At 43.6% G+C, this 17,373-nt stretch overlaps 1 protein-coding gene across 1 annotated transcript in view; it reads left to right on the plus strand.

The window, feature by feature from the left end:
• Positions 1 to 4,531: 4,531 nt before the first annotated feature.
• The window catches only part of LOC126260063 (b(0,+)-type amino acid transporter 1-like), a 548,204-nt gene continuing 535,362 nt past the window's right edge, over positions 4,532 to 17,373 (plus strand). Inside the window, exon 1 of the mRNA XM_049957257.1 lies at positions 4,532 to 4,672. The gene's annotated coding sequence lies outside the window, so the exon portion shown is untranslated. The remainder of the gene's footprint in view (positions 4,673 to 17,373) is intronic.

Here is a 17,373-nt window from a genome sequence, read left to right on the forward strand (position 1 = left end):
CTGAAAAAGAGATTGATACAAAATTTGGACATGGGATGGTAGTAAGGATCGAACCTGGGCCAAAGGCTGAGCAGTCTCATGCGCAATCGTCTACACTGTGAGAACAATTGGCACTAAATGTATCTGGCAGGCTGCTTGAATGTGTGTGCGCAACAGCCTAAATGGCAAATTTCAATGCTGACAATGGAGCAAGTATATTTTATATATTTTATTAATTAATGGCCATTGAATGTGGATACTTCGGTTTTTAGATTTCACTTCCGGAAATAAAAAAAAAAAAAAAAAGGAAAAACAGATGGTCGACAGAGTGTTATTGTCTCTATGAGCCACACGAAACCATTATGGATATGTTTAAAAAATGAAAAAGTGCCTCATTTCTTGCATGTATATTGCTATACCCCTCGCACGGCGTGTCCCACAAACAGCTGCACTCATTAAATTTCAGCACATACTAAAAAAATGGCTCTGAGCACTATGGGACTCAACTGCTGTGGTCATAAGTCCCCTAGAACTTAGAACTACGTAAACCTAACTAACCTAAGGACAGCACACAACACCCAGCCATCACGAGGCAGAGAAAATCCCTGACCCCGCCGGGAATCGAACCCGGGAACCCGGGCGTGGGAAGCGAGAAGCACATACTCTGTTCTTAAAGTTTCGTCCGGTTAGCACAGCATTTAATCCCGTGCGCGGTGACTAGAGACAAACACAAAACGATTTACTGGGCGGAGTCAAGGGGGGGGGGGGGGGGAGGTCGGCTTTTGGGTGGTCTTACCTGCTGGACATCTCGACGACGTAAGTTCGTCAGTGGGTCTATCTACACGCCTAACACGACCAATTTGTCGATCAGTTGGTCGGTTGATGGGTGTGTAGGGCTCTTTAACTGGCCGATCGGCAGACTGGATATGTACAGGCGTTTAGATAGACCAACCAACATGCATGACAGTGTGAAAAACGGACGAAACTTTAAGGCTAGAGTTTCTGGAGAAATTTAAAGACAGCAGATGTTTGTGGGACACGTTATGCAAGGAGTAGAGAAATATGCAAGCAAGAAATGAAGCACTTTTTTCTTTCTTTAATGAATATATAATGTTTTTGTGTGGCATATAAAGAGAATAAAAGTCCATCAACTTTCTGTATTTCTATTTTTAGGTTTTATTTCCGATACTTATAGAAAATGAAACGAATGACCGAAATATCGACATTTAATGGGCGTTAATTCATCAAACACCCTTGTGTCTTTGGCATAAGTGTTAAAAAAAGTCCAGTCTACATTCAAGTCCTCTGCTATGGAAAAGCAAAGTGTGGGATTCTTTTTACAGTTCTAGCAGTTGCTAAAAAAAAAAATTGCCTGACGAAGTGTTGTGTTGTCTTCAAATGGTTCAAATGGCTCTGAGCACTATGGGACTTAAATTCTGAGGTCATCAGTCCCCTAGAACTTAGAACTACTTAAACCTAACTAACCTAAGGACATCACACACATCCATGCCCGAGGCAGGATTCGAACCTGCGACCGTAGCGGTCGCGCGGTTCCAAACTGAAGCGCCGGCGGAGGTTCGAGTCCTCCCTCGGGCATGGGTGTGTGTGTATTTATCCTTAGGATAATTTAGGTTAAGTAGTGTGTAAGCTTAGGGACTGATGACCTTAGCAGTTAATCCCACGCCCGGGTTCCCGGGTTCGATTCCCGGCGGGGTCAGGGATTTTCTCTGCCTTGTGATGACTGGGTGTTGTGTGCTGTCCTTAGGTTAGTTAGGTTTAAGTAGTTCTAAGTTCTAGGGGACTGATGACCATAGATGTTAAGTCCCATAGTGCTCAGAGCCTTAGCAGTTAAGTCCCATAATATTTCACCCACATTTGAACATTTTGAACTGAAGCACCTAGAACCGCTCGGCCACACCGGCCAGCAATATAAATTAATAAAGTTTACATTAACATCTGCTGTTTTATTTAATTTGCTTTACCATGATGCATTTCCTTAATCAATTATAAATCATAATGTAGGTTTCAGGAACCATTTTAGTTAACAACTGTGAGGATATAAAAGAATTGAATTTGAGGCCTTCTTAACTCCTGTCACTAACTAGAATAACCGTAATGTAGCTAACAGTCTTTCCACGCAGCTCAAAGCCTCTCTCACGACTGTATTCCTTACGTTAAGATTTGTTTGATGATGTTCACCAGCTCCGAAATGTATGTTTATCCATTTTTAGATAATTACTACAATCATCAGCTCCAACCATCTTAAGTAACAAGACGTGGGTAGATTTGTTTCCTTGCATTAGCCACTTCTTTGCCCACAGCTTTTTTTGGCCTTGTTACTTCTAAAGCAGCCAAGCCACGCCAGCGTTTTTGTTGCTGTATGAAAACGAGTGTGATCTCGTAGATCATAAACAGTGAACAAGATAAACAAATCACAACAACAGGGCGGCGGTGTAATCGCCGAGAGCAGTCGGTCAGCATGTGTGTAGCCCGCCAAGAAATTGGTCAGTCGGTCTGTTTGTCGGCCGATAAGTTGCGTGTTTAGGTAAATGTAAATGTCGTGTGACTAGGGCCTCCCGTCGGGTAGACCGTTCGCCGGGTGCAAGTCTTTCGATTTGACGCCACTTCGGCGACATGCGCGTCGATGGGGATGAAATGATGATGGTTAGGACAACACAACACCAAGTCCCTGAGCGGAGAAAATCGGGAATCGAACCAGGGCCCTTAGGATTGACATTCTGTCACGCTGACATCTCAGCTACCAGGGGCGGACGCGTGTTTAGGTGTCTTTAACTTTAATCCCAAGAGCTGTACCGAACGAGTGTTCGCCGGCCGCTGTGACCGAGGGGTTCTAGGCGCTACAGTCTGGAACCGCGGAACCGCTACGATCGCAGGTTCGAATCCTGCCTCGGGCATGGATGTGTGTGATGTCCTTAGGTTAGTTAGGTTTAGGTAGCTCTAAGTTCTATGGGACTAATGACCTCAGAAGTTAAGTCCCATTTGAACCATTTGTCCTTTTTTTTCCTTTATTGTAATTTTAATACCGGTACATCAGGTAGGCTGGCAGCAGCATTCTACGCTGCTCTTCAGCCTTCGAGTCGACAAAGATACAACATAAAGAAGACACATAATAGACATATTGACGGGCAAAAAACAGTAGACACAGAATACAAAAACACGGAGCCGTTCACACTCGACGAAAAATGGACTGAAACACGTTGCACGGCGCAAAAACACTGATGATTTCGACGGCACAAGTGAACGTTGGAGCATGACGGCGAACACTAAACACAAACACGATGGCACAGACACGAGAAACGGATGGCGATGATCTCCGGCGCGCGAATGTCCACGTAACGTGTGCGAGTCCGGGGACCTGCCAAGAGGGGTAGAAGGGGGAGGGGGAGGGAGAGGGGAGAGCAAAAGATGCCAATGGCAGAGGAGATGGGAGGAGGAGTGGAGGGATGGGGGTAGGGGAAGCCCGGGGGAGGAGTGGGAAGAAAGGGAGGAGGAAGGGAATGGGGAGAGAAGGGAGAGAGGGTGCCCAAAGGAACAAACACAGGAAGAGGGAGGGAGGATCAAAGTTGGTAGGAGGGGTAGATGGAGGGGAGGAGGGCATCATAAGGGAGGGGGAGCTGGCGGAAGCCACCTTGGGAGAGGGTGTGGAGAGTGGAGAGATGGAGAGCAGGTGGGACGTGGAAGTACAGGCGCGGCAGCTGATGGGGGCGGAAGAGGATGGGAGAGACCAGCGGGAGAGGACGATCGGGTTTACGGGAGGTGTAGAGGATCCGTATCCGTTCGAGGAAAAGGAGGAGGTGGGGGAAGGGAATAAGGCCGTAAAGGATCCGCGTGGGGGAGGGGAGACGGATGCGATAGGCGAGGCGAAGAGCATGGCGTTCTAGGATCTGAAGGGATTTATAAAAGGTAGGGGGAGCGGAGATCCAGGCAGGGTGGGCGTAGCAAAGGATAGGGCGAATGAGGGATTTATAGGTATAGAGGATGGTGGAGGGGTCCAGGCCCCAAGTACAGCCGGAAAGGAGCTCGAGGAGACAGAGGCGGGAGCGTGCCTCGGCTTGGATCGTCCGGAGGTGGGGGGTCCAGGAGAGGCGACGGTCGAGGGTGTCACCAAGGTACTTAAGGGTGGGGGTGAGGGCGATAGGACGGCCATAAATGGTGATGTAGAAATCGAGGAGGCGGAAGGAAGGGGTGGTTTTGCCTACAATGATCGCCTGCCATTTGTCCTTAGGTTAGTTAGGTTTAAGTAGTTCTAAGTTCTAGGGGGCTGATGATCTCAGAAGTTAAGTCCCATAGTGCTCAGAGCCATTTGAACCATTTTTGAACGAGTGTTCGGACTGAAGACCGCAACAACCCATCATAAATTAGGGCAGAACGCTCGGTCTCGCACGCTCGTAGCTGATCTCGTGTCCGCTTCAATGGGCAGTGAATGGGCCCGGGAGGCGCGACGGCAGCGACGATCACGTGTCTCACGGCGGCGGCGATACAGACGGGCCGCGTAGCCGCTGATAGCCACTCAGGCAGTCTCTGGCAGGCAGCCGCCGCGGGTCCAGCCTCCAGCTACGCGCCACGCCACGCCGCGCCGCAGCAGCCACAGGTGTCGCCGCGTGTGTGCCGTGCCCTGCCCCTGCAGCCGAGCGTGCTCCACCTGCATCTGGACTGCACAGTGTGGCGGAAGGTGCGTACCTCTTCCTGTAAACGCTTACCGCTCCCGTCAGTACGCCTTCGCCAAAGAGCCAATATCTGCCACTTTACTGTCGCATCATTAGTATGCCGCAGGAAGCAGGGTGTCTTCGGTTCGGCTTAGGCCATCCGCTTTCATTAATTTAAGAATGTGCCTTTCCGTATCGCCTAGCCTCGTTCTTATAAAGATTACGACTGTACTTCGTTGAACTGTTCGGTGTCTCTGTCGCGACGACAAAACAATACCCGTCACGAATAGTGCACCATTTCTTTGCTTTTTCTCGGTATCTTCTGCTAATCCGACGTAAACGAAACGTACTCAAGAATTAGTCTGACGAGACTTATTGGAAAGAACTATTTACTTCGCGAATAAACAACAATTCTTACAGCTCCTTCGAGTATGACATTGGCCTTCCCCTTAATGAAATTTGCACGGTTGGTCCGCTTTAAATTACCCCAGATTGATATGTATATCACACTTACAACTGTTGCCGTTGACACCGTGGTGTTGATGTAGGATAAAGAAAGAAGTGTTCTGTTAGCCCTTTTAGTGCATTAAAAACGCTTTAGCTGAGGCAACCAACAACGAATTTAGATTAGATTACATTAGATTTACTTTCATTCCAATTGATCCGTAGTGAGGAGGTCCACCAGGATGTAGAACATGTCAGAAATACAAAAATACATGACAAATATTTACAGCTCAAACAAATAAGCTAATGTACCATTCCACAGCTCCCAAGTGGAATGATCGTCATTTTTTAATGAACACTATATGAAAGAACCATTTTACAAATACTAATGCACTGAATTTAAAATAAAAAAGTTTTATTTATTTATAAGGTAATAAACTTGTAATACAAGTACTATAATACTTATTTACGATGAACACATTACTGAACTGAAATGGTGCAGAAGTTAGATTGTACTTACACACACACACACACACACACTTATGAACAGATTACTGCACTGAAATTGTGCAGAAGTTATATTGTACTTATCACACACAAATCAGTTTGTTCTACTACGAAATTCATCAATGGAGTAGAAGGAGTTGGCCACCAACAAATCCTTTAGGCTTCTCTTAAACTGAATTTCATTGGTTGTTAAGCTTTTTATAGCTGCTGGCATGTTATTGAAAATGTGTGTTCCTGTATAATGCGCACCTTTTTGTACAAGACTAAGTGACGTTGAATCCTTGTGAAGATTATTCTTATTTCTAGTATTGATTCCATGAATTGAGCTGTTGGTTTGAAAAAGTGATATATTTTTAATTAGTTATAACAAAGTAAAAAAGCGAAGCGCAAAGAGAAGTTATTACTGAAATCGCCTAAAACACTTTCGCAATTGTTCTACGATTCCGTGGAAACTAACGGAATTTGGCTAAAAGACATTAGATTTTACTCCATCTTTCCGCTTAATGTAGACAAACGCGAAATGCTACATTTGTCTATGTTCTCGTAATTTGTAGGAGAATAAGACTTCAAAACCGTTTACCTGAATTCCTAATACCGAAAGGCGTTAATCAGTTACAGTGTAAACAAACTGATCTGGTGTAGATTTGTGTATTTTTCCGTCCGGTGGTGCTTGCCACGCTAGTCTGTCATGTAAACCAACCCTCTTCATTCCGCATAGCTACTGCGACATGCATGCAACCATTTATCATTGTTGAACGCGAAAGTGGACTGGCAGCACCACAGTACCGCTGTTCAACACAGATGCTTATGATAATATACGAACGTGATTTCTAAAATCTTAAATATAAAATACTAGCGATGAGTGTGTACGGTCAGAGTTGTTTGCAGTAGCGACAATAAATTATAAACATAATCTTTCCTCGTCCATCAATTAACAGAAAAACTAATTGGATAGATATACCCTACTCATCAAGTGGCTGCATAGAACACACACATAAAGGCTATTACAGTTTGCTAGCTTTGGGAGCCAGTGGCTCCTTCTGGCAGGAGGATTGAAGTTCAAGGAAGAGGGGTGAAGGAAAAGGACTGGTGAGGTTTAGGAAAAGGGGCAGAGTTCGGAAAAGTCGTCCAGAACCCCGTGTCAGGGGAGACTTTCTCATCCCGTCCCGCAAGTCTCTCTGACCAGCGGTTCTGGGCTACTTTTCTGGGCCGCACCCCCTGTCCTAAATCTCAGCAGTCCTTTTCCTTTAAACCTCTTCAACCCTTCTGCTAGGAGGAGGACCCACTGGCTCCGAAAGCTAGCAAACTGTAATACCTCTTACATGTGTATTCTCCTGCCGCCGCTTGGTGAGTTGATTTAGCCATACAGTTACTTCTATTTTCAAATAATAATTTTCGTTGATATATTAATGAAAACCGCATCAAAATCCCCACATTACTTCCTCAGAATAGCCTTCACATACAGACAAAAACACGGCGGTGGACTTCAGTTTACAATATGTATGGCTGTATGCGTTATGAAACGCACTGAAACGATTTTTGTACTTTGACAATATTAAGTAATAATAATGTGTGACGAGGGCCTCCCGTCGGGTAGACCGTTCGCCTGCTGCAAGTCTTTCGATTTGACGCCACTTTGGCGACTTCCGCGTCGATGGGGATGAAATGATGATTAGGACAACACAACACCCAGTCCCTGAGCGGAGAAAATCTCCGACCCAGCCGGGAATCGAACCCGGGCCCTTAGGATTGACAGTCTGTCGCGCTGACCACTTTTTTTTTTTTTTGTAATCTCATTTTGTTCGTTATAGTTCGTTGTAATCGTTCGTGGCGGACGTCCCCTGACGCCCGTTGAAGTTCGTTATTGATCCAGTCACTCAGTATTTTTTATTACAGAGGGCAGCTAAACCTCTGACCGAACACGCTGAGCTACCGTGCCGGCATCACTCAGCTACAGGGGACCGACAACCACTCAGTTACCGGGGGCGGACACAATATTAAGTAAAATTTTTAAATAGTCAGTTGATGGAACGGCTGTTCGTGGAAGATTTTAAGATGGGTGACCCTGGGATGTCCAACCTGAACCGTGTGTTTGGAAAGGGTGGGAGGAGCGTAGAGGGGGCAGGGGTGGCGACGACGAAGAGGAGCCCTGACATGGATAAGAACAGAAGTGTGAATTTAAAGCTACAATGCTGGGCAGATGTCAGAACGGATTTAATGATCTGTTAGAATGAGGAGGTCAGTGTTAGGATAGATTGTCGAGAAAGTAGGTGCAAATTTGGGAGAATGTGTTGGTACGTGCGCGGCAGGCTGAGGGTTAATAATCAGGAATGAAACGGTAGGATGGTTGATGTCAAGTCTGTAGCAAATGTAGGAAATATGAAGGTGTTAGATGTGGGAGATACGGAAAATATGTTCATAGAGGATTCGAGAGGTAGTCGAATAGCATTCGAGGATTTGAGTGGAATACCCAACATGGAATATGAAAGGTGGTCCCGCTAAATGTGGAACGAAAAATCTCTCCCCTCTGAATCAACCTCCCCCCTCTGAATCAACCTCCCCCCTCCCCCCTCCCCCCTCCCCCCCTCTCCCTCAAATTTCCACACCGTACTGCCTCGTCTGCCGCGTGTGTGGATGCATGCAATAAATTTGCGCTCAGGCAATAAAGTAACGCGCTACATTGCTCGAGAATAAATTCCGCACACCATTCGCGTGGCTAGTGGTTGTTCTTCAGTTCGTACACAGAACTATTGACCCGACATTTAGCACTCGAGTTAGCATCGAACGAGTAAACAGAGGTTTGCGGAGCAGTTGAGTGTTCTTGCCACCTGAGTATTGTATTACCTGTGCCGAGTGGCGTCTGACGCAACGGAGGTGGTGCGTTTCAATGTCTGTCGAAGCGTCACCTGGAGGTTGTATCACGCTTCTTAGCCAAACATTCAGGTTTCTATTAATTTTCTGGTTCCAAGCTGAAAGGTATGATTGTCACAGAATTATGAAAAACATCACAGTTAAGTCAATGATGATCAAATGAATCGGATAATTCTTCACACTCATTGTTAGTGTTACTCTTCTTAAGAGTGAAATGAAATGTCGTGTGGTTAGGGCCGCCCGTCGGGTAGACCGTTCGCCTGGTGCAAGTCTTTTGAGTTGCCGACACTTCGGCGACTTGCGTGTCGATGATGATTATTACGAAAATCTCCGACGCAGCCGGGAATCGAACCCGGGCCCCTGGCATGACATTCCGTCGGGATGACCACTCAGCTACCGGGGCGGACTTCTTAAGAGTGTGCGACATAAATTGTGAATTATTAGTACTCAATATTTTTGTGAAATGACTTTCTACTGCCGTCAGATACTTGCAGAACTGCATTTTTGACGATCATCTGTATAAACAAACATTTATTCTCAACCAGTTTCGGTCACTGAGACCATCATTTCTGGAAGAAAAGACTAATAAATTAGTTGGAAAAGCATTTCATCTTTCTCTTAAATGTTTCGAAAGTCCTCGACGGTGCAATGATTGTTCGTGCCCATCTATTAGGTATCATGAACTTAAATAGCAACAAATTCGTCTTACGATAACACACGACCAGCTGTGAAGAAACTATCATGAAGACTGATCCCAGTTGTCAAGTCTTCACGTTAGTTCCTATTCATTTGGTCATGTGTTGTTGTAAGAGGAATTTGTTCCTGTTTGTCACGATAGATAATAGCTGGGCATATGTCCAGTCATTGTAACGTTGAGGGCTTCAGAAAACATTTAAGAGAAAGATGAAATGCTTTTCTATCTAGTGTATTTATCTTTTCTCCCAGTGATGACGGCCTGAGTGCCCGAAACCAGCAAGGACTGAAGGTTTATTTATTGAGCGAGTTAGAAATGCAATTCCTTAATACGTTGGGACTGCGGAGTTTAGTGGCTATGACTATGGTTTGTGGTTACTGAACATCCACGGATCATCTGGAATGATTTGGGAAACCCAGAAAGACATTGTTGGAAAAACATTTTAGTACGTTTCAGTAACAAGTACGACAAAATGAACTTGATGTACACTGAGAAACAACGCTAGTTTTCAAAGAAAAATCACGATGAGGACTTTCCTGTGTTGAAATGTCTCTTGACGTGTTTTAAGTAAGCTAGCAATGTGGAAGAACGTTTCAGTATTCTGAAGACTCGTCTCAGCTGGTCTTTGGCTTGGTTTACTGTTGGTTATTGCTCTTTTCTTTATAAACGTACATGGCATCACGAAACCTAAAATATTACAATCGCTTTGTAAGAAATGTGGTCCACCTCGCGCCGTATACGTAGGGTTGCCATAGCTGGTTGGGGCCTCGTCGGGACACTCCGAGAATGTAGAAGGAAGTAAAAAGTTTAGCCGGCCGAAGTGGCCGTGCGGTTAAAGGCGCTGCAGTCTGGAACCGCAAGACTGCTACGGTCGCAGGTTCGAATCCTGCCTCGGGCATGGATGTTTGTGATGTCCTTAGGTTAGTTGGGTTTAACTAGTTCTAAGTTCTAGGGGACTAATGACCTCAGCAGTTGAGTCCCATAGTGCTCAGAGCCATTTAAAAAGTTTAATGTAAATACTTTTTATTTAGAACACAATTATATGGAACTTGTTGCGGCAGAAACAGTTGCTACACCATATTTTTCGGAAGATTTCACCTTTTTCAGCAAGTCTTTTTCCTCTTCTACGTATTTATAAAACTCCATGCAAGTCAGCATGTAGTTAAACTGGCACTGTGGACATAAATAAAACTGAGGCTGCATTTACATGTTGCGCTAGCAGACGGCGTTACATCAGTAACTGAGCAAAGCATGTAACAGTATTTTGCAAAACAGGGAAAAAGTGGGTCTTGTCGGAATGTTGGGACGAAGTCCATAGTGCTGACGGTCCCTATGTGGGACGGATGACAACCCGATAGTGTATGTTATACAACATAAGCTTTTTAGACACACGTATACAGACACGCATGTTTAAGTCTCTCGTTACATGTAGTAGGCCTGTATTACTTCATAGCCTGGCAATTGGACTGGATTATCGGCTGCACTACTACACGTGGCACCGCACACGTCAGAATAGTCCAACGATTTGTACAACGAAAAACTGTGGGTCACAGAAAACTTCCCTAATAAATTTAGAATACACGGATCGACTACAGAACGTATGACAATGACGGATGGCATGTAATACAGATTCATTAATTTCATATCAGTAACAAGATAATGTCTAGGGGACTGATGACCTCAGATGTTGAGTCCCATAGTGCTTAGAACCATTTGAACAATTTTTTATCTCTGGGGTGAAAATTGATTCTGAAAAACGACTGGTATGAAAAACAGAGACTCACGAAAATAAATACTACGAGATACTGTAAAACGTAAGCAAATATTAGTTTCAACATAAACTTAAGTTTTTAAACGGACACCTCCGTATTATTTCTTACGCCGCGCGGGATTAGCCGAGCGGTCTAGGGCGCTGCAGTCATGGACTGTGCGGCTGATCCCGCCGGAGGTTCAAGTTATCCCTCGGGCATGGGTGTGTGTGTTTGTCCTTAGGATAATTTAGGTTATGTAGTGTGTAAGCTTAGGGACTGATGACCTTAGCAGTTAAGTCCCATAAGATTTCACACACATTTGAACATTTCTTACGCAATCAGTAACATAAAAATGACATAAAGAATGGCGTTGATTGCGTCGCATTAAGTCAGTTACACCCCAAAAAATTGCAAAGCAAAGTTAACGCTTGAAATAAACGAAACGCGCCGCCATTGTATATATCGAGATGCGCCGCTATTTTATATCTCGAGATGCAAGCGTGAACTCCACGTTGCCCATAATCACAATGTGATCGACTTACCTAAGCATACTTTCACTGCTGTCACGAGGGGCGAAAGTAATAATAGGGTTTCCTACCACAGTCAATGATATGTGGGGATCACGCTTCCATCTCGGAATGTGCAATAGTGGCGCGTTTCGTTTATTTCAAGCGTCAACTTCGCTTTGGAGCCTCTCGTGATGTAACTGACGTATTGGGACGTAACCAACGTTTTTTTCGTGAGTTTTCATGTTATTGATTGCGTAAGAAATAATACGGGGTGTCCATTTTAAAAAAGGAAGTTTTTGTTGAAACCTATTTGCTTCCGTTTTACAATGTCTCATAATATTTACTTCTACGAACCGCTGCCTTACACTAACACCTGTGAAAGTTGTTTTTCAATATCTATTGTTACACCAGAGATATTTGCGCTGGAACGTTTAAGTGGACCATCCTGTATGCTGATGAAATTTTCAAGCAGAACAATGCATTACTGTTGACAACAACTGAAATAATGTACGCAACAGCAGCATAATTTACTTAACTCACTCATTGTATTTTCAAATGGAAATGAAGTTAAATGAGGGATTAGTTAAGGGCCGTTTCAGTCAAACTAGTGGCACAGCAACCATTAACTTCAGACGTTGTAGACAGTCGTCGGGTCGGCCTTGTGCCAGCTCTCGCCCCACATCAGCTTTCATGGTATTTAATTGTAGCTCCAATTCATAAGCGATTCCTTTTAATTGGCAACATCTGAGCAGTGATGGTTATCGCCAAGTCGGCATCTGCTGGGGGCCACCTCCCAATTATACAGTGCTGCTGCTGCTGCTGTAGTTGTGGAATTCCACTACGCGACTGCGAGCAAGCTATCGCCGCTTTACTTGTGCGCTAAAATGTTAACGGTGGCCATTTTCGTATTCATCTTTATTATTCTGCCCCTCGCGGAAATTGTGTTTTCATTCAGTGACAATTTGACACTTTTTTACAAATTTCATTACAGCCATGACCGGTAATAGTTATTAGACACCAAAGACCAGTTAAAAAACGTCTTGCACCAGCAGTTATTAGCATTCTTAGATAGCAGCAGTGAGTGAACGATGTATTAAGCACCATAAAGTGATGAGAGAAGGAACTACTGGTGCTATCTCTAGAGCAATTCATAGAAAAACAATGAAACAAAATAGAAGGGACAGACGATACCTATTAGTATAAGAAGCAGTATAGTCTTTGGTAATTATTTTAAAACCCGTGATGTATATTCTTGCACCTCTGGCATGATTTATTTGAAAAACGCCAACTTGCTCCATGATTCGAGGTGAACCTCTGTAACTAGTTGGGCTAGTAGGTTCAAAGATAGGATGAACGGAAGGGTATACCACATCCAACAGCAGCACATCTACCGAAGCACTATAACTTTCAAATCAACTTTCAGACTGAGGGCAGCTGTAAGTTTCTTTTTAATTTTTATTTGCTGTTAGAAAAGACCATAGAAATGAAGACTTAGAGAGATAGTAGAATCTTTGCTTGAGGAAAAACCATATGTATTCAGGAAAGGCAGAGGTACTGTGGATATTATTTTTGCAGTAAGAGTGCTGTCAGAAAGTACTGGGAATATGAAAGAAATTTGTGGTTGTATTTGTGGACATTGAAAAAAGCGTATGACAGTGTTCCTCGAAACAATATATGGGAGTGTTTGGAACACTAAACGTGCCAAAGTGCGTAACTGATGAACATGGTTTACCAAAAGTGTTACAGCTGTGTCCAAATAGGCAACGGGCGATCAGAATGATTGGAAACAGAGATGTCCAGCAAGGACGAGCGCTATCACCACTCTTGTTTGTAATATTAATGGACAGATTATAAAAGCTATCAAGAAAATAACGACCCAAATGCCCTGGCTTTCGCCAAACTTAATGAGTGGAACAACACATTCAAGAGTTTCGGACTAAAAATAAGTAAAACAAAGGCAGTAGAAATGACCATAAAAGGCAAAGAACATCATCAAGTACACTTCTAGGAGGAATCAAAGTAGAATCTGTTTTCCATTTTAAGTACCTTGTCTCTAGAGACAACATCATTAAGCAGGAAGTACTCAGCAGGACACAGAAAGCATCAAATGTGTACAGTCAAATCAGAAATCTTCTCTGGGACGATAAAATGTCACAAAAGCAAAAGTGACAAAGTACCACAACTATTTCCTACCAATCCTTACATAGCCCTACTAAACAAACAAGTCAGCAGAATTCAGGCAACAGAAATGATTCATTAGAACTATGACTAACAACTAGAAAGGACAAAATCAGGAATGAAGTGAATAGAAAAAGAAGCTAATATCGAGGTCCCTGTTGCCAGTGTCACAAAGTAACGCAGACTTCAGTGGTATGGGCACATAAAAAGAATGAAAAGTGAAAGACCTGCCAAAAAGTGTTTCAACCTGAACCTCGTAGGAAGAAGACAACGGGTAAGACCAAGAAATCACTGGATAGAGACTGCAAGGTCAGATGCGCACGAGAAAGGACACAAATGGGAATTTGTCCTTGCACAGAAGATGTATGAAGACAGGAGGCGGTGGCGAGCGCTTGTACATAACACCCAGGAAACTGGAGTTGGAGGATGATGAAATATGATGATGATCATCTTCGTGTATTACATGCGACAGCTCCTTATTACACTGGTGTTAAAACTGACGATCAAAATAAAATGTGTAAAGACATGTGGAGTAGGTAATAGTTGATAAGCTCATATCACATCACAAGAACTAGGAAGAAAAGCTGTTGTGTCAGATAATTGAAGCAAAAGGTAAAAATAAGGTGAAAAAACACTAATTTGTTATGATATTAAATTGCTACCTGTTTTTCTGGTTCCATTTACACAAGGGAATCCATAAGATAAAAATAAGGAACTGGTAGATACGGCATCACAGTCCATGGGATGATACAGATACCCTAATTGAGAATGGTGACTCAATTTTATGGGCAGATTGTGGTCAGTTAAAGTTGATGATTTTGTGATTTGTTTTATGATGTGAGGATAGTGCGAAGTTACCTTTTGATTTGCTTAGTCTCCTGCACAAATCATTCAGCTGGTCGGTATAATGCGTGTTAATCACCCTCTGATGAGCCGGACGAACAAGTTGGGGAGTCTCCGACGCCTGTCCTATGGGCAACTAAGCTGTGGATATTGGTAAGTGCGTTTACTGCATGTGCAATCCGTGAACTACAATATTCTGGGGTGTGTGGGATACATTGTAGATTCTAGTATTGGCGGCCTTCTTTCCACACGTTATAACGTTAGATTCCTATGCTTTAAGCTCGGGGACGTGGCCGATGTATTGAAATCGGTGTTAAGTGCTCGTTGTGCAGCGAGTCCTCCGTTTGGTTCTTCATATACTTCTTTGAAGACTCGTTGCTATTCGGCGTAAATTCCCCCAAGTTCCGTAGATCTCCCGCATTATGTTCCAAGAAATCCATAATGCTGATTCATTGATAATTGAACACGAATCATATATGATTAAGATGATGTCCAAAATGACCCATCGAACAAGTGTTCGCATGATGACCACTGCCTCTAACACAAACACTGACGTGTTCCGAGAGCGTGACCATTACTGGAATATTTGCAGATGAAAAAAAAAAAAAAACTGATAAATTATTTTGAATATCCCTGACATATTTCAATCAAATCTGGCTGCTGCCTTTTTACGGATGTCGTGAATTTAACAATAAATTCACGACAATCGTAAAAGTGCAGCGGCCAGATCTGATTAAAATGTCAGCAGAAATATCCTAAATAATTTATAAGCCTTCTTTTTCATCTGCACATAGTCCAGTAATGGTCACGCTCTCAGAACACGTGACAATGTTTCGTGTTCCAAATCTGGAAGCAGATAGTATTATGGGGAGCGAATACGCGAGAAAAGAAATACAAAGTGCTGTTTGGTCGATAAACTGGGTGACAAGGAAGCATTTATGCGATGTAACTGACTGAGGTGGCACTGTGCAAGGCAAGACACAGGACTCGCATTCACACCAACGCTGAAATCCCTGTCCAGCCATCCACATTTAAGTATTCTGTGGTTTCTGTAAATCACTTAAGGCAAATGACGCGATGATTCGTTTGAAAACGACCTGCCCGATTTTCTTTCCCCTCCCTTCTCAGTCCGAGTTAGTGGACCGTCTCGTCGTCGACAGAAGGTTAAACTCTATTCCTTCTTTCACAAACAGCTTCTATTCTTAAACTACTTTGTATTTTACTTAGGAGGCGATGTTTTTGCGCCGATCATGAGATAACTGCATGCCAGCAAAGGGCATCTTATGGTACAGTAACAGTCTAAACGGGTTGTGGTAGTTAAAATCGCGATTGTGACTTACAAATAAGTGACAATATTCTTTTTATTGTGTGGCTTCTCCGTTCTCCTTAAATTGCTTATATTGTGTGAAGCTTTCTACCGACGTCATACTTTTACTAGGCCTAGATATAAGATTCTATGGCGCTGTTACTCTGTTTGACCTATAATAACTTTCTTAGCATGGATTGGCTCCTTTCTGTCAACGTAAAAAGAACGCATTTTATCATATAGTTATTAAAATTGTACTACTTTGGCGTTTGCATAAGCTCGTATTGCTCAAATATTTTTTAATAAAACGTGTTCAACATTTTCACGACTATTTCCAGTACAACAATAGTTTTCAGCGGTGTAAGACCATCTTCCCATCTGTTTCAAGACATAAAATAGCTCTTCGTGATGGAGTTGTTTTCGGGTGTACTTAATATGTCTGAAGATTTACATCCGAAATAAAATTTTAAGCATTAATGAGAAAATAAGACTACTGGGCAGTAAGATTTAGACCGGAAGCGCTGGTGACCACCCACAGTCGCAAACGCTCAATTGCACGGACATTGGTCGTGGCGTGGAGCCATGGCCGCTCATCTCTCTTTGTGAACACTTGGATGTGCTAAATAGGATTCAGGTCAGATGACTTACCGACACACACCAGATTCGTCAGCTCCGTGGAATTTTCTTTAAACTACTGCGGCACGTTAATATTGGCCTTCAGAATATTCAGCTTACTGGTTGAAGAGCCCATTTCTCAGCACACTGTCTTGCGTGAAATCGCTGCCCGGACTCCGACCGAACTGTGACCTATTGTTCTCAGACCGCTATACGTAGGCTAGTTACACTTCCGCTGCCTGCTATGCCCTTTAAACCTCATTCGTTTTTCAGAGCCCGCACTGTTGTTCTCTGAAATACTCGTAGTTTCCAGTTCTGACGGACTAAATGATCGGAGAGATTCTAATAAACTGAGTTGCGAATCACAATCCTTGACTACCTTTAAACCTCTGTCCTTGCTTAATAAGTTTTCCGACATTTTTATTTCGGCAGAGGCCTCAGTCAGGCTGTCCAAGAAACTTCGTTTCTATCACGACACTGGTCTCATATCTGCGGCAATTGCTTGGTTGTTTGAGTTAGGAGTGTCGATGACGCTCCTTGCACTTCTCGGCTATTTTCACAGCCCGTCCCCGTCATAAGACATGATACTTTCGCATGGAATGCAATACACACTCGCCTATGTGATACGTACATCGTCCTTAATACAGCAGACATGTTTTGTTGACGGGAATGAAATGCGCCGGATAGAGTTTCCTCGTAAGTGTCTGCAGATATCTCCAGAGACTGCGCTAGCGTAAGACAAACAAGTTTCTAGGCGTTTCATTTTCTTAGTGTCAATCTCTCTCTCGTGTTAACGACTGCAATGCTCACTGAATTTATTAGTCTGAGAGCTCAGTCCTTCGGATCACCATTCACAAGTGCTGAGATTCTTCGGCGACGCCCTCCTTGTCTGAGAGCCTCAGAGCCAGCCATCTCATCCATAGAGCCGGAGAAAGGTCAGATTCACGGGATAACAGTTTGGCCTCCGAGAAACAGAGCATCAAAGGGAGAGGAACTCGACTATAAATAG

The sequence above is a fragment of the Schistocerca nitens genome, chromosome 5 (assembly GCF_023898315.1).
Source record: "Schistocerca nitens isolate TAMUIC-IGC-003100 chromosome 5, iqSchNite1.1, whole genome shotgun sequence".
Taxonomy (NCBI): domain Eukaryota; kingdom Metazoa; phylum Arthropoda; class Insecta; order Orthoptera; family Acrididae; genus Schistocerca; species Schistocerca nitens.